At 36.3% G+C, this 23,104-nt stretch overlaps 1 long non-coding RNA gene across 1 annotated transcript; it reads left to right on the top strand.

Moving 5' to 3' along the window:
- Positions 1-10,120: 10,120 nt before the first annotated feature.
- Positions 10,121-21,938, top strand: LOC129007537 (uncharacterized). Its single transcript, XR_008492362.1, has 3 exons — positions 10,121-10,178; positions 13,908-14,350; positions 21,626-21,938. It is a non-coding gene; the product is annotated as an uncharacterized LOC129007537 (long non-coding RNA).
- Positions 21,939-23,104: the final 1,166 nt, after the last annotated feature.

Genomic DNA, 23,104 nt, shown 5'->3' with positions numbered 1-23,104 from the left:
TGTGACTGCCAAAGTTTATATATTCAAATCCTAACCTCCAAAATGACAGCATTAGGAGGTGAGGGCTTTGGGAGGTGATCAGGTCGTGGGGGCAAAGCCCTCATGAATGCAATCAGTGCCCTTATTTAAAAAAAAAAAAAAAAAAAAAAAAAAGGCCTAAGGGAAACAGATTGCTTGCCCCTTCCACCATGTGAGGACACAGAGAGAAGGCAGTGTCTATGAGACAGAAAGCAGGCCCTTACTAGACACTGAATCTGCAGGTCCCTTGATCTTAGACTGCCCACCCTCCAGAACTGTAAGAAATAAATATTTGTTGTTTATCAGCTACCCAGTTTGATATTTTATTATAGCAGTTTAAAAGACTAAGAAAGCTTCATTTCTCCCAATTTGCACACAATATTAAATAATGAAATATAATTTGAGTATTCATTGCCAAAGAAGGCTATCATGGTCACCTACAGAATTCAATGCTATATCTATCTTTCTAGACAAGCATCACCTTCTGAAAATATTACCCGATATTTTGAACCAGAATTTATGGTAAAACAGAATTCAACCCCATATCTATCTTTCCAGTCATGCATCACCTTCTGAAAATATTACCTAATATTTCAAACCAGAATTTATGGTAAAACTTTAACTGTAGCACAAAGGCCTTGAATCAACCATAAGCAAATCGCGTTTCCTTGAAATACTCAGTATTTAAGATTTGGAAGGAGAAATGCCCGACTACCTTTATTTACTTTCACCTGAACTTTCATGCTATCGAATAATTCTTTTTTAAGTTTCATTTATTTTGTATATTTGTTTATTCTGTTGAAGAATATTTTATGGGAACCTATTTTGTGCCAGGTATTGATTTTGGTATTGAGGATATAGTAGTAAATGAAACCAGGGAAAGCTTACCCTCACATTGTTTACATTTTAATTGTTGAGGATTTCCCTTCAAGAAATATTATTGGGAGTTTCATGTGAGTCCATTTGTGTTGTGGATATAGAGATAAGTTCAGCAAGGCAAATGACAAATCAAGATGTTCTCTTTAGAAGGAATCTAGAGAGATCCTGGTGGAGACATCTTGCATTTTAAAGCAAATGCACAATCTCTTTATATTAAAAATCACTTTTAATTTCCTACTATGCTTTGGTAGAGAATGAATTCCAGGTCTTGGGATACCAGGTGACCTTGACACTGAAGCAGCTGGTTTAAAGGAAATAAGGGCTTGGTGGTAGAGGCAGGAAGTATAAATACCAGCCATGACTCTGCCCTGTGACTAAAGGGGAAATAAGGACCACTATGCCTGCCCACAGTTTATTTCTTTCTATTTATTTACCTGAAATAAATTTCATTTGTTTTCTTCTTCCTTTATTCTACTATTTTATATCAGATGTGTTATTGATAGTTATCATTACAATTTACTCTAGAAGGTAGAGAATATCAAAGGGCTCATCATGGAACTAGAGTCAGAATCGATATAGTAACAGATTATCAAATACATATATATTAGAGCTTATTTTATCCCATGCCTTTTTCCAGGCACTTTACATCTATTAGCCCATTTAGTATTTCTAAGAATTGTAGCACATAGATACTTACAAAAAAAAAAATGGGGAGGCAAAAAGCAGTTAGTAAGTTGTCTGAGGTCAGAAAGCAACAATATGATGGAGCTCAAGTTGTTGTCAGTCAGTTTGGGTTTCAGAGTCTGCAATCTTAAGCATAGTGCTTTAGGGACTCTAAACAAATATTGGGTTGGATTCCATAAGGCAACTTGATTTTCCAAAGATATTTCACATACCACTGAATACCCCAAGTCACAGAGGCCATGTAAGAGAGGTGCTTGCACTATGGACTGGATCAGCTATGACATGGAATGAAATACCCACTAACGAGATACCTGCTATAAACATGACCCTCCCTGCTTTTTAGGGTAAAGGAAAGCACATTTTATTCTGTGTACAAAATAACTGCACTATGTTAGGCAGAATCATCTGATACTGTTGTAGTTTGAAATATTGTCTAATGGTGTAATCTGATATTGCACAACAAAGGGGGTGAATTGTAGTAGTTTTTTTTTTTTTTTGCGGGGGGGGCATATGAAGTCCATATGAAGTCTTTCTACATTTATGGAATTCAGTACCTTATGAGATCCCTAATCCCTTTATAGAAGCCACATGTAGAAGCTTTTACCAAAAAAAAAAAAAAAAAACTTTTTGTAGTCAGATTGACCTGCTTCAGAAAATATCATAAACTGGGAGGCTTATCAACAAAGCACATTTATTTCACACAGTTCTGGAAGCTGGGAGGTCCAAGATCAAGGTGCCAACAGATTTGGTGACTGGCGAGAGCCCACACTCTTGTTCATAAATGCTCCCTTCTAGCTTTTCCTCACATGTTGGAAGAACAAAAAAGTTTTCTGGGATCTCTTTCAGATAAGCATGAATTATATTGATTAGAACCCTGTCCCTTTTACCTAATCACCCTGCAAAGGCCCTTTCTCATGCTGGGTTTACTATTTCAACATATGAATTTTGGGGGGAAAGAAATATTCAAATCGTAGTAATATATCTATATTAAAATATTTTAAATCAAAAGCTAGTGTTAGACAACAATGTGAATATATTTAATGCCACAGGACCATCTAACTAAGAATGGTTCAAAATAGTAAATTTTATGTTATGTATATTTGATCATTTATCTTTATTATCCCATTTAACTGTCACAAAAATAAAAGGAGATGTAAACTATGATTTTACTCTTTACAAATGAGGAAAATTATGACAAATGGGGTTAAGTAACTTGTCTGAAGTCATGTAGCAAACAGTAGAACCAAGACTGGAACCCAGGTTTGCTTGATGTCAGTTCCTATGCTCTTAACTACTGTCCTATAAAAGTTACTGATTGATAGCCCTGCACTAATATACTCCAGTGGTACTGTACTTTAAAGACTTAAGAGAAGTAATATAAAGATTTTAACTAATAACAACTAAACCTAAAGTCTGAAGAGCTGAGTTACAGATCTGGCTTTTGTGTAGCACATGAATCTGAGCCAGTGACCCACTTTCCTGGGCCTGTGATTTCTCTTCTGTAAAATGAGGGATTGCATCAACTGAGTCAAAATCCTCTACAGCTCTGCCACTCCACAGTTCCAGCCTCTAATTAGATGTCTCTCCTCTTATCCACCTTGTTAACATGAAGAAATACAAAAAGCTATTAATTCTCCATAGAGCTCTGAAGTTGTCCTTACATCCCCATCTCCCTCCTCCTTGTGCCTGGGTAGAATCATGATGTGATAAAAACTCTAAGGAACTTTTTTATGTGCAACCCAGATAATCCAAGGTCAGGCTGTAGAAGCCATTGTGCAACTGTTGGTTGAAAATCAATAGTACATGTCCTGTATTCAGGAACATACACCCACAAATAAACACAAATCACTTACGATGACATCTGGTCCTTTGATTTCGTAATGCAAATGCCAAAATGTTATTTTTTTTTTCCAATGTCCTCTCATAAAGGCAACGTATTCCCTGAGACAGGCTTTGGACCCGAGTATGAACAGGGTCATTATTGTTGAATTTTAGGATTCTCCCTGGGAATTTAGCTGTCACTAAAGCAGCCATGTTTTCTTTGGCCTTAAGCAACCAATTGATACCCATACACCAGTTCTTTTTGTCATTATGACCAGTATATCGGCTCGAATATTATTGATATTTTCATCACTCAAATTAGTTTTCAGGATTTACTGCCAGACTGGAAATACTGGGTTAGAGACTGTGCATTCCATTGTAGTATTTTAACATAGTCGACTAATAATAATAATAAAAATGATAATACCTGTACTATTTATTTAGTCTGTGCAGGCATTGGGATAAGAGCTATATAAGCATCATCTAATGTTATGGCAACTTTATATGTTAAGTACTATTATTTTTATCTTTAGTTTATATATGGAGAAACTTAGGCTTAGAGAAGAGAAATGATTTCCCCAAAGTCACACAGCTAGTATTGAAGGCCTGTGTGACTTCAGGCCTTATTCCCTTAACCCCTTCATTATTGAGATAATGACTCCCATTGAGAATCAGCCCGCCTAAAATATACATGAAATAGAATCTTATTTAGAAATTCTAACAGTGTAGCAGAGCTCATCCTCTTTCATTAGTGAAGAAAGGTTCTTTTCAATCTGAGAAAGCCATTCATTTAGACTGAGTTTCAGGAAGGAGAGACACATAGGGATATACCAAAATTAGCTGGCTAGTGTCAATGAGGCATGACCAAAGAGTACATGGGGACAGAAGCAGTGATTTAACTACAGGTTCAGTCCCAGAGGCAAAGACTGAATTGAGGACCAAAGCCAAGGTCACTTACTAGGTATGTGAATGGAGCATGCCAAGTGAAGGAAGTCATTACATCATCAGTTAGCAATGACAAAAAACAAAGTAACTAGAAATTGGTCCTTTTAAAAAACTAGGTAGTAACCGGTCAGAATGGCTATTATTGAAAAGATAAAAAATAAGAATTTATGCTGGCAAGGTTGCAGAGAAAAGGGAACACTTAGGCACTGTTGATGGGAGTGTAAATTAATGCACCCATCGTGGAAAGCTGTGTGGCAATTCCTCAAAGAGCTAAAAGCAGAACTACCATTTGACCCAGCAATCCCATTACTGGGTATATACCCAGAGGAATAGAAATCATTCTACCATAAAGACAGATGCATGCAAATCTTCATTGCAGCGCTATTTGCAATAGCAAAGACATGGAATCAACCTAAATGCTCATCGATGACAGACTGGATAAAGAAAATGTGGTACATATACACCATGGAATACTATGCACCCATAAAAAAGAATGAGATCATGTCTTTTGTGGGAACATGGATGGAGCTAGAGGCCATTTATTTAGCAAACTAATGCAGGAACAGAAAACCAAATACCCTATGTTCTCACTTACAAGTGGGAGCTAAATGATAAGAACTTATGGACACGAAGAAGGAAACAACAGACACTGGGGTCTACTTGAGGGTGGAAGTTTGGAGGAGGGAGATGAGCAGAAAAAATAACTGTTGGATACTAGGCTTAGTACTTAGATGATGAAATAATTTGTGCAACAAGTCCCTGTGACATGAATATAACTATATAACAAACCTGCCCATGTGCCCCCAAACCTAAAAAAAAAAGTTAAAATGAATAAAAATGAAAAGATTAAAAATTGGGTAGTAAAAGTGGAGGAATTTCAGTGGTCCTACTTAAAATCGGAAGATGATCTTACTTCGAAGAGCTTGAGTCATGCCTAGTCACTAAGACATAATTCTGTACCTGAACTGATGAGCTTAAAACTAGTATGGAAGAAGTGACTAGACTCCACAGTCCAGTAAAAAAGCATTTAAAAAATAGGTGCAACACAGAGAAAAAAACAGACTGATTCTAAATTAGATGATCCCAGATTTTGAAACAAATACCTGCAATAGGGAAGGGTAAATCATCAGGCTTATAAAACTGTATAGATATATTTAAATTGCACTCAGTATGCAGTTGCTTCATAATTAAACCCTGCTGGGTAAGCTCACTCACCAAAAAGCAGGTTGAGAGTAAACCTGTTGAAAGGGTACAGAGAGTCTTACTTGCAGACACCAAGTTCTGATTGACAAAGATTTCTCCCATTACAAAAATTGTATTTATTTATTCCTATTTATTCAGTAGAAAATATTTTTCATGTACATTTTGAGTTCTAGACATAGAGGGGTGGGCATAATGGACAAGATCCCTGCCCTCACTGAACTTACATTCAATTAGAAAAAGTAAGTCAACAGTCAATAACATCAGAGTGGGATAAAGCAGGGTGCAAGGGAACCTAGCCAGAGATATGGGGACGACAATGATTTTCCAGAAGGAATTATACTTAATTTTGGACTAAGGGATTAGTGGGAGTGATTCTGGAAAAAAAGAGGCAGGGGGCAGGGTATTCTACGATCAATGAATAGCATCTGGAAAGACCCATAGTCTACTGGAAGTATGATCAATTTTACCAAGTGTCAAATGTTCACTATGCTCATAGTATCATTTGCAAAGGGTAAGTGGAAAGACATGAGGGTGGCCAGGTTCACAGGAGATAGCACAGGAGAATTTTGTAGGTTAAGATATTAGTACCTTTCCTGAGACAAATGGGAAGACATTGATTTCATTTAATAATTAAATGAAGTCATAATTAAATGAAGTCTTGGTGCTTTAATCTAAGCACCAAGGTAATAAGGGATTATAATGAAAATTATAAAAAAAAGATTATTGAGAATGGTTACGATATTCAGTCCTAGAGATTCTCATCAACAGCACTGAATTCAAGTCCTAGGACTATCTGCTTCTCATTAGCTGTGTGAACTTTGTACATTCTCCAAACTTCAACACTGGCTGCCTCATCTATAAAAAAGGAATGATAATAATTCTACCTTACAAGAGTTATTTTATCAGGTTTAAATTACATAATGAAATTAAGCTCTTAACACAGTGCCTGGCAAGGTGTAAGTGCTTAATAAATTATCAGCTAGTATCCTATTGGGAAACATATGGCTCATGCAGTTTAGAATAATTTGAGGAAGGTTCAATAAAGGGACAACATTCAAAAAGTGCAGAGCTGTTAGGTAACTACAAGAGATAGTGCAGAGATATTACCATCACTATATGGGAAAAAATGAAGGTGTATGGAGGTACCTGACCCAGAGGAAGAGATTAAGAGAGAATTGCCTTAAGACGAGCTAAGAACTTTGATGGAGGGACATTTTAGCTCAAGGAGACCTTGCATAGACCTCAGTCTTTCCTCTTCTTCTAATCTCTAGCTCTGTTCTCCATTGACCAATGAAACTGGAACTTTGAAGGCAAGGAAGCCTACCGCAGTCCAGAGTTCAGTAATTTTTTTTCTGTGAAGAGTCAGAGAGTAAATACTTTTGACATGCAAGTCATGGTCTCTTGAAAACATCCAATGACATTATGTAAATGACGGGTGTTACTGTGTCAATAAAACCTTAGTTACCTAATGAGGCAACAGTTTACAGATACCTGATGTAGTCCATACAAATTGGATTCCTGATGCAGAGGAGAAAACTGGAAAATTGATCAGAGAGGCAGATGAAGGATATCCACTTCAGGATAATGATAGCTATCTTAACTGTTATGCAGGCTCTATTATGAGTATCATTTTAACTGTACATGAGTTGAAGACATTAGCATCTTGTTTCAGCTATATAATGGCTTTTGTTTAACCATGCCGATTTTATATGGGTGTACTACAGAAAACTACAAATAATCAAAGCTATGTAAGCTCCATGAAGGTAAAGACTACATTTTATTCACAACTGTAAATCCTAGGCCTAGCTCAGTGTTTTGGTGTACTGCAGATGCTCAATAAATATTGGACCAATTAATGAATCCCAAATTGTACTAGATATCCTGAAAAGGATGAAGTCATCATCATTTTATATAGAAGTATAACATACATACAAAAATATACACATTTTAAATATACGAGCTCGATAAATCTTGACAGAATTAATACATCCATTTAATTATCATTCAGATCAGAAAACAGAGTATTACCAGCATCTCATAAAACTTCTTGACCTTCCTCCAAGTCACTATCCCTTTTCCCCAAAAGTAACTACTGTTTTTATTTCCATCATCATAGATTAGTTTTGTCTTTTTGGTTCGTGTCAGGTTTCTTTCATTCAACATTGTGTTTGTAGATTCATAGGTGGTGGTGTAATGAGCAGCAATTTGTTCATTTTCATTGTTGTATATTATTTCATTATATGACATAGCACTATTTATTTTTCTAGTCTATTATATGGGCATATGAGTTGTTTCCAGGTTTTAGCCACTACAAAGATGGCTTCAATAAAAATGTTTGTGCATGTATTTTGTTGCCCATATGACTACATTTCTATTGGAGATATGCTTAGCAAGGGAGATAAGTTGGAAAACATGGCAGGAGCTTGTTTGGCTTTAGTATAAACTACTGCGAAGCCCAAATAACAAAGTGGCTGTCTAAAAGAAAATGATATTTATTTGGGATTGAGCATTGCAGTGGGAATATAATGGGTACATATTCAGGGAGGTAAAGGAAGACAAGAGTTTTTAAAGGAAAAATGAGGAGAGTTACATGAGTTGTTTTGAAACAATTATCCTTGGCTATAAGGATTAATAACAAGTTTGAGGTCAGTCCAAGTTTGAACAGGCAGTTGCTGGGCAGAGGTCCTCGTAGAAGCATTTGTGTGTGTGTGTGTAAGGGTTGCTGTGGCATTTGTGCGATGTTGTGGTTTATGCAGTCTTTTGTGAAAGTTCCTATTACCAATGAGAATCCTCCCTTCATGGCCTTGCCTGTTCCCATTTTTCAGGGTTTTGATACAAGTGGTTCCATTTGATTCTGACAATTTTCACACTACCAAATGACTTTCTACAGCAACCCTAATAATTTGTGCCCCACTAACAAGTGTATAATATGCTTCACATCTCAGCCAATACTTAGTATTATTCAACTGTTTAATTTTAGCCATTCTTTCAGGGATGTAAGAGTAACTTGCTGTGTTGTCTTTCCCTTTTTGGTAATGAGGATAAAATCTTTTCATTATGCTTACCAGCCATGTGGATAACCTCTTTTGTGAAATGCCTCTTCAACTCTTTTTACTTACCTTTCTATTGAGTTTTCTGTCCTTATCTTAGTATTTAGAGGCATTTAAAAAAATATTTTGGATATGTGTTTTATTCATATATAGGTATTAAAATATCTTTTCCTACCCTGTTTCTTGCCTTTTATCTCAATGGTATATTCTGAAGATCAAAAACTTTTATTCCAATGTTGCCTGATTTACCAATTTTTCCTTTATGGTTTCTTTTTATGTGCTCTAAGTATTTGTATACTCTGATAATGTTAAAATATTTTTCTACGTTAACTTCTAGAAACTTTATTGTTTCTACATCCCCCCCAAAATATATTTGTATGTATGTGTATGTGTGCGTGTGCATATATATATGCGCATATATATATGCATATATGTATATATATGCGCATATACATGCATATATGTATATATATGCATATATATACACACACTCATTCTAAAGAAATATACTTTTGTGTATGGCGTGAAGTAAGGATCAAGAGTCAGTCTTTTCTTATGCATATCTAGTTGACTTCTAGTCATTTATTGAAAAGACCATTTTTTTACTCATTGTGCAAAAATCCCAGCTTTATCATAGATCAAGTGACTGTATACATGTGGACTATATCTACATTTTTTATTTTGATCAATTGGTCTACTTGCCTAAGTTACACATCTTAATTATTAAACCTTCATAAGTATCGATATCTCAAACTCTCTTGATTTTCTTAGCAATTCCTGGCCCTTGGCATTTCCAAATATATTTTAGGATCGCTTTTAAATTTCTATCAAAATATGACAAATTGTTTTATTATGATTACATTGAATCTTTAGATGTTTGATAAGAAGTCTTATTTTTATGGTAATAATAATGAGACTTCTAATACTTGAACATGGTATATACCCCTTTATGACTTCTTTAATATTTTGTAGTTTTTTGTTTATACATTCACAATTCCCATATTATACCTATTTCTAGGTATTTGGTATTTCACGTACTATTATCAATGGTATCATTTAAAAGTGTTCATGAGTTTCTGCTTTCGGTCTATCAGTATGAAAGTGATTTTTGTACATTGGTGTAATGTCATGCAATTTTACCGAATTCAATTACTACTTCTGTAGAGCCTTTTAGATTTTCCATGCTGATTAGTCTGTTTGAGCTGCCATAACAAAATACCACAGACTAGGTGGTTTAAACAACAAAAATTTATTTTTTCATGCACTGGAAACTGAAAGTCTTCAAGATTAAGGTGCAGCCCTGGTTTCTTTCTAGTGAGCCTCCTGGCTTGGAGACGACTGCCTGCTTGCTATGTCCTTATGCGGCCTGTCCTCTCCATGCATGTAGAGAGAGACAGAGACTGAACAAATGGCTCTGTTGTCTCTTCTTCAGGGCCCCACCATTATGACCTCATTGAAATCTTAATTACCTTCTCAAAGCCCCTATCTCCAAATATAGTCATGTTGGGTGTTAGGGCTTCAGTATCTGAATTTGGGGAGAACATAAGTCCATGACACATGTGTACAAGACTTTCATTGGTAAATAATGACAATTTTTGCTCTTTTCAATCTTTATGCCTTAGTTTACTTTTTTATCTTATTGCACTGGCTAAGGCCTCCAGGATAAAGTTGAATAAGAACAATGAGATCAAATATTTCTGCTACCCACCTAATCTCTGTGGTAAATCTTTTAATATTTTCATTCAAATGATGTTTGCTAAAGATATTTTGTAGATACTCTTTATCAGAAAGTTTGCTTTCATACCCAATTTGTTCAGCACTAATGAGTATTGAATATTGTCACTTTTTTATACCTAGTGAGATGACCATAGGGATTTTCTACTTTATTTCTAAAATTTATGAATTTTATTGATTGTTCGAATGTTAAGTAATTGCACTTCTGTAATATAGTTTGGAATATAGTGAAGTCAGACACTATTCATTATCGTTTTAATACATATACAGATTCAATTTCTTAATATTCTGTTGCAGTTTATTTGCATTTTTTATGATGAAAAATTGTCATGTAAGTATCTTTTTGCAATAATACTAAGAGTATGCTGGCCTCACAAAACAAGAGCTGTTTCCTACTTTTTCTAATCTCTGTGTGTATTTGAGTAAGATTAGAACGATTTCTTTCATTAAATACTTGCGGGGGAAATGGCCCTTGAAGCCACAAGCACTTGGAGGTTTCTTTTTGTTAGAGATTTTAATTACAAAATTAAATGTCCCCAAAGATATAGGACTAAATGTATTTCAATTTATTTTTACATCAGTTATACCAGTTTGGGTAAGTAATGTTTTCCAAAGAATTGTTTTTCCATTTCGTCAAACTTTTCAAATATCAGTATATAGTAGTTAATAATATCCTCTTCTTATCTTTGTAATATTTTAAGGATCTGCAATGATATATTTTTACATTCCTGATGTTGGTAATTTGTGCCTTATTATTTTTGGTTGTTTTTCATTAGCCTTGCTAGAACTTTATAATCTTTGTAGTGGTTGAAGGATGACTCCCCAAAATACTTTCATATCTTAAACTCTTTAAAAGTGACTGTTTGGACAGAGATAATTAATTAAGGATCTCAAAATGATATCATCTTAGGTTATCCAGGTGAGCTCCTAAATCCAATGACAAGTATCCTTAAGTAACAGAAGAAAAGACAGATAGAAGACCACGTGAAGAAGGAAGCAGACCGAACTTATGCAGCCATAAGCCAGTAAAAAAATGCAATGCTTTAGTTAGATTTTTAAAGCCATTTCTAGATCAGTTTCACAATAGCCAGATAATACACTTTTAAATCATTTCAATCCACTAAAATCTGTTGAAACTTCATTAATGGCCAGCACATAATCAGTTCTGATGAGTATTCAATTAAAAACAATGTATACTGCATTCTGCAGTTACAAGTTTTGTTGTTTCTATTTATACGTGGTAAAGTTTGCTAATCATGCTTTTCAGATCTTCTAAATCATTGTTGATATTTTGGATTATTTGTACTGTCAGATACTGAGAGACCTGTTAAGCTCTCCAACTCTGATTTTTTTTTTTTTTTCTATTAGAGATGGGGTCTCACTCTTTTGCCCAGCCTGGTGTGCAGTGGTGCAATCTCTGCTCACTGCAACCTCTGTTTCTCTGGCTCAAGCCTTCTACCACCTCAGCCTCCCAATTAGCTGGGACCAATGGCATGCAGGCACCATCATGCCCGGCTAATTTTTTTTTTTTTTTTTTTGGTAGAGACCGTGTTTCCTCATGCTGCCCAGGCTAGTCTTGAACTCCCGAACTCAAACGATCTGCCCGCCTTGGCTTCCCAAAGTGCTGGGATTATAGATGTGAACCACCATGCCCCACTTCCCAATCTGATTTTAGATTTTTTGATTTCCCAGTTCTGACAATGTCTCATTTGTGTATTTGTAGGTTTTATAATGTGCATAAAAATTTATAGTTGTTATGTTCTCCGGACAGACTGACCTTTTATCAATATAAAAACAATCCTTTTATCTTTAATAAATGCATCATGCCTTAATGACTACGGCATCTGATATAAACATATTCACAAAGTTTTCTTTGGTTAATGTTTGTGTAAAACTTTTTTATATCTGTTTTCAACATTTTTGTACCTTATCTCTGTAAATTTTTTTATAATTTATTCAATATTATAATTTTTACTTTTTAATTAGAATAGTCTTTCTAAATAAAATGTAGTTCCTACGGATTTAAATTTACTTTGTCACAATTTGATTTGTCCTTGACTTATTCATACTATGTTCTTTCTCTCCTTTCTTGCACACTTTGGAGTAGTCAGGCCTATTATTATTATTATTACTACTGTTCTTTTTAGTGTATTTTCTGTTCTACTAGCTATACACTACATATTATTTTACCACTACTTCAATAGTTTACCTTACAGAAGTAGTTTTCAAAGTGTCTTCTTAAAAAAAATGGCGTCTGCAATTTTTAGCAGGAATGCAAACTTTTGACCCCACCCCACCACTCAAAAAGTTAAATGAGAAACTTTGAGGGTGGTGTACAGCACTCTTTGAAGAGGCACTTCATATAATTATAAACAACTCTAAAATTTGAAAATCACTGCCCTACAGATTAAATATGTATCTTTGACTTATTAGAGTTTAATATAATACATAAGGACGTTAAACAACTTAAGGTCTATTTATCCCTTCTTTATCCTCTTGTGTATTATTGTCATATATTTTAATTAACAAACATTTTAAACAGACTCATTTAATAGAGTCTGCAATCATTTGGAGTGATACACACATTAGTTTTTTCTCTCTGTATTAGTCTATTCCCACATTGCTATAAAAAATACCTGAAACTGTGTAACTTATATTAAAAGAAGATATTTAAATGGCTCATGGTTCTGCAGGCTATACAGGATGCATAATGCTAACATCTGCTCCGTTTTTGGGGAGGCCTCAGGAAACTCACTGTCATGGTGGAAGGCAAATGGGGAGCAGGTATGTTACATGGCCAGAGCAGGAGCAAGCAAGAAAGGGAGAAGGTGCTATGGACTTTTAAATGACCAGATCTCACACACACAGGTACACACAGAAAAAATTCATTAAGTATTGTGAAGATAGTACCAAGGGGGATGGTACTAAACCATTCATGAGAAATCTACCACTATAATCCAATCACCTCCCACCAGGCCCTACCTTCAACACTAGGAATTAGATTTCAATATGAGATTTGGGTGGGGACACACATCCAAACTACATCACCTTCCATACCCACAATTACCTGAGTGTTTTCTCACCTGCCAAACCTCTAAGGCTGGGCATGCACAGCATTAGAAATCATCACATAAGAATTGTATGTAAAAGATGGAGCTCAGGTAGACACAGAAAATGCAAGTAATGTTAATGACTAAGAGACTCATGCTACTAGACATCTACCCCTGTTGCACTGTCTTAGCTCCATTCATTTATTCTCATAGTATCATGAAGAGTTGCTTACCACCAGTTAAAGAGAGAAACCTCAGGTATACTCTACAGATAATTTTGCATTATATGCCAGTGTCAACTGAAATTCAATTCATCTAGCAGAGTCCTACAACCCAAGCATGAGTGTCTCTAAAAATACAGTAGTGAAAGGATATTTTTCCTTTGGACAGAGTACTGATCAATGTATTTTACTGCTTATTTTACCTAGACATATAGTAGCAGAAGCATGGATATACTGATTTCTGGACATTATAGAGATCTTAAAATGCCTTAATTTCCTTAATTGTATTTTCCCTTTTGCAGTGATATTACTGTCATAATAATAATATATAACAACATACAACAGAGCAACCAACAAGCTTAACACCTGAGAAAAGATAGGTGCCTCCAAGAAGAAACAAACATGAGTACTTGATTACCTAGGGCATACATAGCACAGACCAAGATATAATCGCCTTGAAAGTGGATGAAAAGAATGTAGCTGAGACATTTATCAAATTACTGGAGGCCAAGTGTGAACACTAGTGAAGATCAATTGTGGTTGGAGAAATGAAGAACAACAAAACTCTAACCCCAGGACAGGTACAAGATTATTGAGAAAGCTTCACCCCACAAACTCAGGGGCACCAAGACTGAGGCTGAGCTGTAACGACAGAATTTTCCCACTGTTAAGGCAAACTAAATATGGCCTGAGAAGGACTTCTATATTTGAGTCCTTGTGGACTAAATGCAACCTAGCTTAACAGGTAAACAAGATTGAAAACCCAACTTAGGAGTATGTGCCTATAATTATAGCTGAGTCTTGGCCAATTGCAGTGTAACAGAAACAAGCAAACTGAATATGGCCTGAGAAGGACTTCTATATTTGAGTCCTTGTGGACTAACTGCAACCTAGCTTAACAGGAAAACAAGATTGAAAATCCAACTTAGGAGTATGCACCTGTAATTATAGCTAAGTCTTGGCCAATCACAGTGTAACAGAAACTTTGAGAATAACCTTCTACCAACCCATCCGCCATGGAGAGGATACCTGGAGAAATTTGAGGAGTGTGGTGCACTGAGAGCAACCACAGTAACAACCAAACTGAAACCCAACTCAGTAGTAGGGGGATTCAACCTCCCACTATGCTACTTCTGATTCCTTTCTGCATTTCTGTTCTTCCCTTTGGAATTAACTCCTCCTCCTCGAAGACCATATGTTAGTATTTAAGTGTAGATATGTTTTCAATTATTTCTGTAAGATTTATTTATTTTTATCTGAAAACAGCTTTATTTATTCTTAATTTTCAAAATACTATCCTGCATGGCATCAAATTCCGCTCTTATAGTTACTTTTTTTTAGGATTTTAGAAATGCCTTATTATTTTCTTCCAGCATTCATCATTTCTGTTGACTAATAAGCTGTAATTCTTACGGTTACTCCTTTGGTAGCAAGATAACTTTTCCTCTGGCTGCTTTAAGATTTTATCAGTGTCTTTGTTTTCCATAGCTTTACCCCTGACTGAGGTTTATAGAACTTATTTAGTTTTTGAGTTAAAGGTTTTTTTTATCATTTTTGGAAAATTATCTTTTTTCATTTTTCAAATATTATTTTCACTTCATTCTCTCCTTTCCTCTGGTACTTTAATGTCATGTAGATTAGGCCTTTTCACTATACGCTAAATGCCACTAATGCTCTTTTGTGTATTTTATTTTTTCTCTGTGTTTCAGATCAATTTTTTTTCTCTGTTCTATTAATCTGTATTACAGGTAACTAATCTTCTTTTTGGTTTGTCAAATCTGGTATTACAAGAATCTTTACTTTCTTAATTTTAGCTATGTCATATTTTGGTCTCAAATTTTTATTTAGTATTTAAAATATTTATTGATCAGGCATGGTGGCTCACTCCTGTAATCACACTTCGGGAGGTCAAGGCAGGCAGATCACCTGAGCCCAGGAGTTCAACACCAGCCTGTGCAACATGGCGAAACCTCATTTCTATAAAATATATAAAAATTAGCCAGGTGTGGTGGTGCATGCCTGTAATCCCAGCTACTCAGGAGGCTGAGTTGGGAGAATCCCTTGAGCCATGGAGGTGGAGGCTGCAGTGACCCAAGATCACGCCACTGCACTCCAGGCTGGCTGACAGAGTGAGACCCTGTCTCAAAATGGAAAATCAAAAAAAGATTTCTATTCACTTGTGACATCCTCCGTCTTGCCATCTGCTTTCTTAGACATATTAATCATAACTATTTTTAAGGACACTCTTTCTCTTACCTATTTTTTTTTCTATTAGTATTATCTTTTTGTGTCTTTTGGTTAGCTTTGTAATTTTTAATGCACTTATTTTAAATAAAGTAGTTCTAGAAGTTCTAGATGGGTCTTCATGTCTAAAAGTCAAAGAATAAGTCACCTTAATCCAATAGAGTATAAAATATTTCAAAGTTGAATGTCATTTTTTTTTGTAAATTCTAATCTATCTCTGGCTTACTTTTACTCCTATGATGTAATCTTTCAGGGACCCCAGCTGAAAGCTTGGGTTATCGGGGTCCCTCTTCTTAGTCAATAAAACTCTAACATTTAGGTTTATAGCCTGTAAGACTGCCAAAAATTCCAATTATCTGCTTAACTACTTAATTACCCCCCTTTAACTTGACTTCTTCATATTTAAGTCCATGTTGCTTATGGTTGGCAAATGTGATGAGGATGAGAGAAGTTTGGGATGTCGACTTCACTTTTCTGTGCTTGCTTTTTGTCCTGTATCTTGATTCATCAAGTGTGAGCTGCTTAGGCAGCCCTGAGCTTCATTTTTAAAAAAATATTCACAAACGCATGAGACTGTCAAAAAGCTGTTTTGAACTTCTTAGCTTCTTAGTAGCAACTTACTACTCAGCATCTCAACCTCTTGAGTCACGACTCTTAGGCATCAGTGAATCTCTCAGAAGGACAGGGTAATATGTTCCATTCACTTAGCACAATGTTTTTCCTTTCTCTGAGATGTAACCCTTCTATGCAGATGCCTTAATATTTCTCTGATGCCTTAAAACAATGTATTTTAATTACTCTATCCATCTTTTTCTGTTGTTTTTGATGGGTGGATTCATCTCCTAGCTAGAAGTAGAAATTCAGACAAAATTTGATTGGGAAGTTCTTGAGAGAAGAGAGAGAGAATTGGAGCTTAATAAGAATTATGTAGCATAAAGATAGTGAAAAATATTGCAAAGAGGTGAATCAGTATTGAAAAAGTTTCAGAGGCAAAACTAAGTCAGTAGTGGTAAAGGGTATGTGGTATGTGTTAGAGACAAGATGTGGCAGGCAGTCAGTTATTGATTGAACACCAGCTACTGGGCTACATGCCAATAGAATATAAGGACATAGTGCCTTGCTTCTGGGACTTGTATCATTGCAGAGGAGATAACAGATGTTACCAAACAACCACAAAGCAAGGTTTCATAGATATATGTCTTGTAATTTTTAATATATATTTTTTATTTTAAGGGAATTCTGATAAGGGAGAAAACAAGGATGGCATTTGAGATGGGACAAGAAAAAAAATGCTGTTTTTACCAGGCAAAAAGGAAGGAACATAGAGCATATAGGATAAAATAAGGAGAGGGGACAAAAAGTGTGGTATAGTGTTTGAGTGGTTCTCAAACTTCAGCATGCGTTATACTCACATGCAGGGCTTAAAATAAAGACTTCTGGGCTCCATCTCCAGAGTTTCTGATGCAATAGGTCTCGACTAGGGCCAGATAATTTGCATTCCCAACAAGTTCCTAGGTATGTTGATGCAGTTGATGCAGCTGATGCTGCTGATCTGGGAGCCACATTTTGAGAATCACAAGTATAGACAGAATGACCACTAAAAGAATAGTAAAAGAAAGTGTAAATAATAGCTGACAGAAAGGCAAAAATGAATTTTTTAAAAAGTACTTGCTTCAGAGAATTTATAATGTGCTTAATTTGGTGGAAGCACAGGGCCTGGGAATAGAGTTCTCCATGTAGGATCATAAGTAATTTGTGATGAGAAAAAAGAAAAAAAAAATGTAATTTGCTAAGAAATGTGATGGCCGTGCAACTAGTAAGAATAATCACTTTATAAATCATATTTCCTGAGCCAGCATCTCATTATCTTGATAAGTTTGTAAATAGTGCAGTTTTCCTATCCAGTATTTCTACTGAAATACAGGCTGATTATTTTAAGAGCTGTTAGTAGCACTCCATGGTAATTGAACATATTAATAATTATGAGGAACAGAATAGCTATACAGCATTTTTGCTGTAATTATACACCATGTGACTGTGACTATCCACATTACTGGGACAGAGTTTAGTTGAACTATCCCTTCTGATGTAATGAATCTAGGTGAAACAAACTTCCTTTAATATTTCAGAAACATCAAATTATACTTAGATATAGCAAAGTACTTACGTTTGAAGTCAACTTCAGAAACATCAAGTTATACGTAGAAATAGCAAAGTACTTTATATGTTTACAGAAAATGAAAAGAAAATATTGTTTTGGTGTTAAAATTAACAATAAAGGAAAAACAAATAATCAGCACACTTCTCTGTACAATTAAAAGGTGAAGTTTATTTTAAACATTGAGTACAAATTTGATTGTAGAAAAATGGCCAACTTCCTATTCTTCCATCTTTGCTTGGAACAGTCTAAGTGTCTTCAATAATTATAAAACTATTTTCTTTATGTAAAATGTATGTGATTGTTTTAGGAAAGCATGGCATCTTTAAAGAAAGCAAAAATACTCTAGCAAGTCTCCAAGCTTGTCCTTCCAGGCTAGCCTAACAGCTGGTGATGAGTTAACCTTCACCATTTCTGAAAATTCTTGTATAGATCAAAATCACAGTGGAAATCGCCAGAATTCAGTACATTAGTACATTAACAATTTGAAAAAGGTAATGAATCTGGGGATAGAATAGATGAAAACCTGGGGAAATGTCAATTGTGATAACATCAATAATGAAATTCATTCTATTCAGATATAGATTAGATTCAGTGAACCAAGTCTCAGCTCTTCAAAATGATTCTAAAATGTCCAATAGTTTCCATCCCCCTCAACCTGCGTCTGATCTGCTAGCAGTGAAGGAAAGGCAAATTAGATTTTTAAGCTTTAAGCGCTAGGTCAGCAAGTCCCTTATTGGTTCTTGGCTGTTTTAAATAATTTAATGTGTCATTTTATTAAGCAGACATTAAAGACACAGGAAGTAAAATACTCCCTGGAATGAAGAACCATTCTTATTCAATCAAAATAGAATGCGCTGCTTTTTGTAGTCAAACATCAAATTGTTTGTGGTTACATAGAAATAATTCAGACAGTCCTAGAATTTACCACTTCCTTCAACACTATATTAAACCACATTGTGTCCTCTCTGAATGTTCCAGTCTTTGATGACCAAGCAAACACAGTCAGGCCTCCTGGGGTTGATGGGGAACTATTCCCTCTGGATCACAGCTCATGAAGCTGTCTGGTAACATTCCTGTTATCATTTTCCCACAGGAAAAACCATCAATCTATAAAATAAAGTTTCCTCTTGCTTTCCATAGTTTAACCAGATGTGTTAGGGAGTTGAACTGTATGTTTATTAATTTCAACATGTGTTGAATTGTCTTATGTTTTACCTTCTTTATATATAAAGCACATTAAAATATGAAATATTTTTTTCTCTGCCACAAACATTGTTTAACTAGTGTAGAGTCCTTGATGAATGTTTTCTATGCATGAGAATTCTTTAATATGCAAAGATTCTACACCCTGTCAATTCTGGATATGGCAAACTAGTTCTTTAAAGGGCTAGACAGTAAATATTTTGAATATGTAGCTATACCATCTCTGTCATAACTATTTAACTCTGCCATCATAGCAGCATTGAAATCAGAATCAGATAGACCTGAATTTGGCATCCAGTTCTCCCATGACATGACTTAGGCTAAGTTATTTACTGTCTATGAGCCATAATTCATCTGTAAAATGGAAGCAGGATCTTTCTCATAGGCTTGTTAAGGAGCTTGCTATTGAGTCCCTAGTATATGCCAGGGACAGCACCACACAATTTCACCAAGTACCTCATTCTCACAATAGTGGTGTGTGAGGTAGGATTAACTCCTTGGAGAGTTATGGCAATAGGTTCAGTGAGATTAGCTCTGGGTCATACCACTAATACAGACCTGGGGTTCTGAACCAACATTTCTGAGACTTCAAAGTCCTTTGTTCCTTTTAATCTGTGTTACCTGGCTGTCACTATACTGCCTATTAGGAATGAGAGGGCATATTTAAAAAAAAAAAAGTGACTAGCACATTTTGTGGCCTGTGTTAGATGCTAAATAAACATTGGTTTTCTTTCCCTCCCTAGAGAGGCTACCAAAATTTGTTAATGGCAGCACTAGAAAGACAGCCTGATAAATCTTCCTAAGGGGAGGAGAGAGGGGGGAAGATACCTATCAGATAATATTGACAGCAACTGAGTAGAAAATTCAGTAGTTGTCTAGCTCTCATGCAAGGGCAGTTTCTGATGGGCAGCAAAATAGGGCTTGAAACCTGAAGCCTGGCTGCAGCCACAAAGTCTCCACAGAGAATATATGTTGGTTAGATTTTAAATCCCAGATCCCATATCAAGCATATAGCATTCTCATTACTTTCAGCAGCCTTGGTTCAGCATGCCCAGGAATTAGGGATATGCTGTTTCTCTCCTAAGCTTGCCTTTTGCTGCAGCAGCTCTGAGATGAACCAGAGTATCTGGCAAGGGCAGTGGGAGAAAAGGGGGCTTCTAGATTCAGGCCCCTGAGTACTCAGTGGTCTACTTAACCCTGAAGAACATCCCCTTGTTCTTTGCTTTTAAAGAGAAGACTTTTGATGGGTTTGACATTCCTTCTTAGGAAGCATGCTGTGGGGCTCCAGAGAACATAATTACAATTACATAAGACAAGTGAACATTTTTAAAGGACTATTACAAAGATGCCATACTAGTCATGGTGACTAGGCTTTGTTGTGCCAACAAAATAGGCCTGAAATCTCAGTGATATGATAAAACAAATACTTGCTTCTTGTGCTTGTAAAGTCTGCTTCCAGTAAGTTGAGTGACTCTGGGGAAGCTGGCTGTGGCAGTGACTCAGGATCCAGGCAGTTTCCATACAGACTCTTACATGCTTTGGTCCAGAGGTGATAGGCATTACTCAGATTTACAGACCTTGCCCAAAGTCACTTGACCTCTCCTCATTACAAAGAAAGTCAAAAAACAATGCGGAGTAAGGGAGCTGAGACTAACGTGTGGAAATTCAGTCAGCCATGAATGTCTCTGCTAGAGATGAGCCTGCTATGAGTGCAATGGAAGTAAACCTTTTTCTGAATACAAAACCATTCAGTGTTCTTCACGTCGTCTTTAAATTCCAATAGGGGACTACAGTGTATGACAAAATGCTATTGAGTAACTCATTATGGCAAACAAGAATCGCCTTAGGCATGGCTGAATTTTCCCTAACTCTTCTTTTTTGCCCAATGCCTTAATACCTGAGAGGTGGCACATTTGTGTTGTTCCATGAGGCAGAAGCAAGACCAGTGATATTACTGGGGATAGGCTTTGCCTTTATGTCCGTGAAGGAAGCCTACTTTGAGCCTAATTCATGTTTTGATTGACCAGAGGAGAAATAGCAAAGGGAACTCTGGAGTTAAAGCTTAGGTTCTGAGCCCATTTTTTTTTTTGGTGGGGGAGGAGGGTTGTTTTTGTTTTTTCCTAGGAGAAAGGCAGGAGGGTCTGACTGGATCACCAGAATCCTCAAAGACAGGGCTAAGGGAAGAGAATTTGTCTTCTACTTTTCTCTGGTATAAAGTTAGGTAGGTCATTCTCAGGATTTTATCTGAAAGACAGTGTTAAAGAAAAACCCCCCAAGTATCTTCTAGGCAAGAGAACCAGGAGAGAGTTGAGGAGTTGGGAGGAGCTCAATGTTAGAATGGGGAAATCTGAACAAATTACTCTGGTGGGCTAACTTTCTCAGCTTTTTCTTTCTTCTCTTCTGTTTGTATAGGGTAGGAACATTTAAAGGGACCAAAAATGGATGAACATACTGGGCACTATGAACTAAAAGATCTTTGGCTAAAGAAGAGATGAAGACTCATTCAACTCCTACAAGTGAATTAAGGAGCTCTGAGAAGGCAAAGCCAGCCCAGGAGGGTGGGCAGACTAAGAACAATGTGCCTTGTCTTGATACACAGTTGTGGTATAGGTAACAAAATCTGAGTATCCAACCTAAGATGTTACCCCTCACCTCACCAGAATACCTCCAATCCCTTCCCTGGAAACACAGAATAAATTTCTATAGAAAGTTATAAAGCAGAAAAACAAGGTATCTTTTGTGGAGTAAAGAATGATTATGGAGGAAAAACACCATTAATTTTCACAGAAATAATTGTGTCATTCAGCAGAATGGTAGCTCTAAGGAAGACAGCAGCAATACTCAAGGTACAGCCATTCTTCTGGAACGAGTCCCACCAATCTGAAGCTGGAGTCAATGGTGGTGACAGTGGTGACATTGCAGAAAAGTAAGAAAGTTGAGGGAGGGATTCAGGAGAAACATGGCTGTTGGAATTAGATACCCAAGATCTAAACTAAATGGGATTAGTAATGATAAAAGGATAAATGGTTGATTTCTCCCATCACTACTTTGCCTGGAAATATAGAAAAGCAGGAACCCAGTGGTATGGTTGACTTCTCTAGAGCTACTAACAATAAAATAGGCTGCAACAACAACCACAAAAAAAAAAAAAAAAAAAAAAAAAATCCCAGTGAGATTCTTGTTAATAGGGACATTTAGGAAAGGGTGGGATGCTCACTCACCCAGGTTATTGCAGAAAACATCCTGCTTTGGCTGAGAAATTGTGGAGAATGCCTAAGGTCACTTCTGACATCTATGGAACTGTAAAGTCTGTTTCCCATGGGGTATAGTTTTGTCAGACTGTGACTATGTATTTGTGTATGTATTGTGTATGTATATTTGTCTTCCTATTAGCCAATGCTCTGTCAACCCATGGTTGTTTTGAGAATCAGAGATAACATGCAGGAGGATGAAATTGGAACAGATTAACACGAGATGCTCACACTGCCTAGTAATCATAGCTTTCTCCCTATTTCTGTCCCTGTCATCAGGCACAGCTATTCTATTAAATAGCCGCTCTCAATACACAATGGAAGTGCTTATTTTAATGTCTGTCTGAACCTGGATATTGATTGGGAGCAAGGTTGGAGATTAGTTGATGAAGCTACATTTTGTTTTTTTCACTAGAAACCGCAACAGGCAGAGACAAAGTTTGCGAATCCCAGTGCATCTCTTGACAGGCAAGCCTCTAAGCTCTCTCTGAAGCCTTCCCCACTTCAGCTCTTGAGATAACATGATTCCTTTCCCCACCCCAGCCAGGTGTCCCATCCACTACCAACCTGGAACAGAAGGAAGCTGGATGTTATAACTTCCCTTCAGGCTGGGGCTGACCACAGAGTGGTTCTCCCTCTT

The sequence above is a fragment of the Pongo pygmaeus genome, chromosome 9 (genome assembly GCF_028885625.2).
Source record: "Pongo pygmaeus isolate AG05252 chromosome 9, NHGRI_mPonPyg2-v2.0_pri, whole genome shotgun sequence".
Lineage (NCBI taxonomy): Eukaryota > Metazoa > Chordata > Mammalia > Primates > Hominidae > Pongo > Pongo pygmaeus.
The sequence above is the reverse complement of the archived record's forward strand: the minus strand, read 5'-3'. Positions and strand labels throughout refer to the sequence as shown.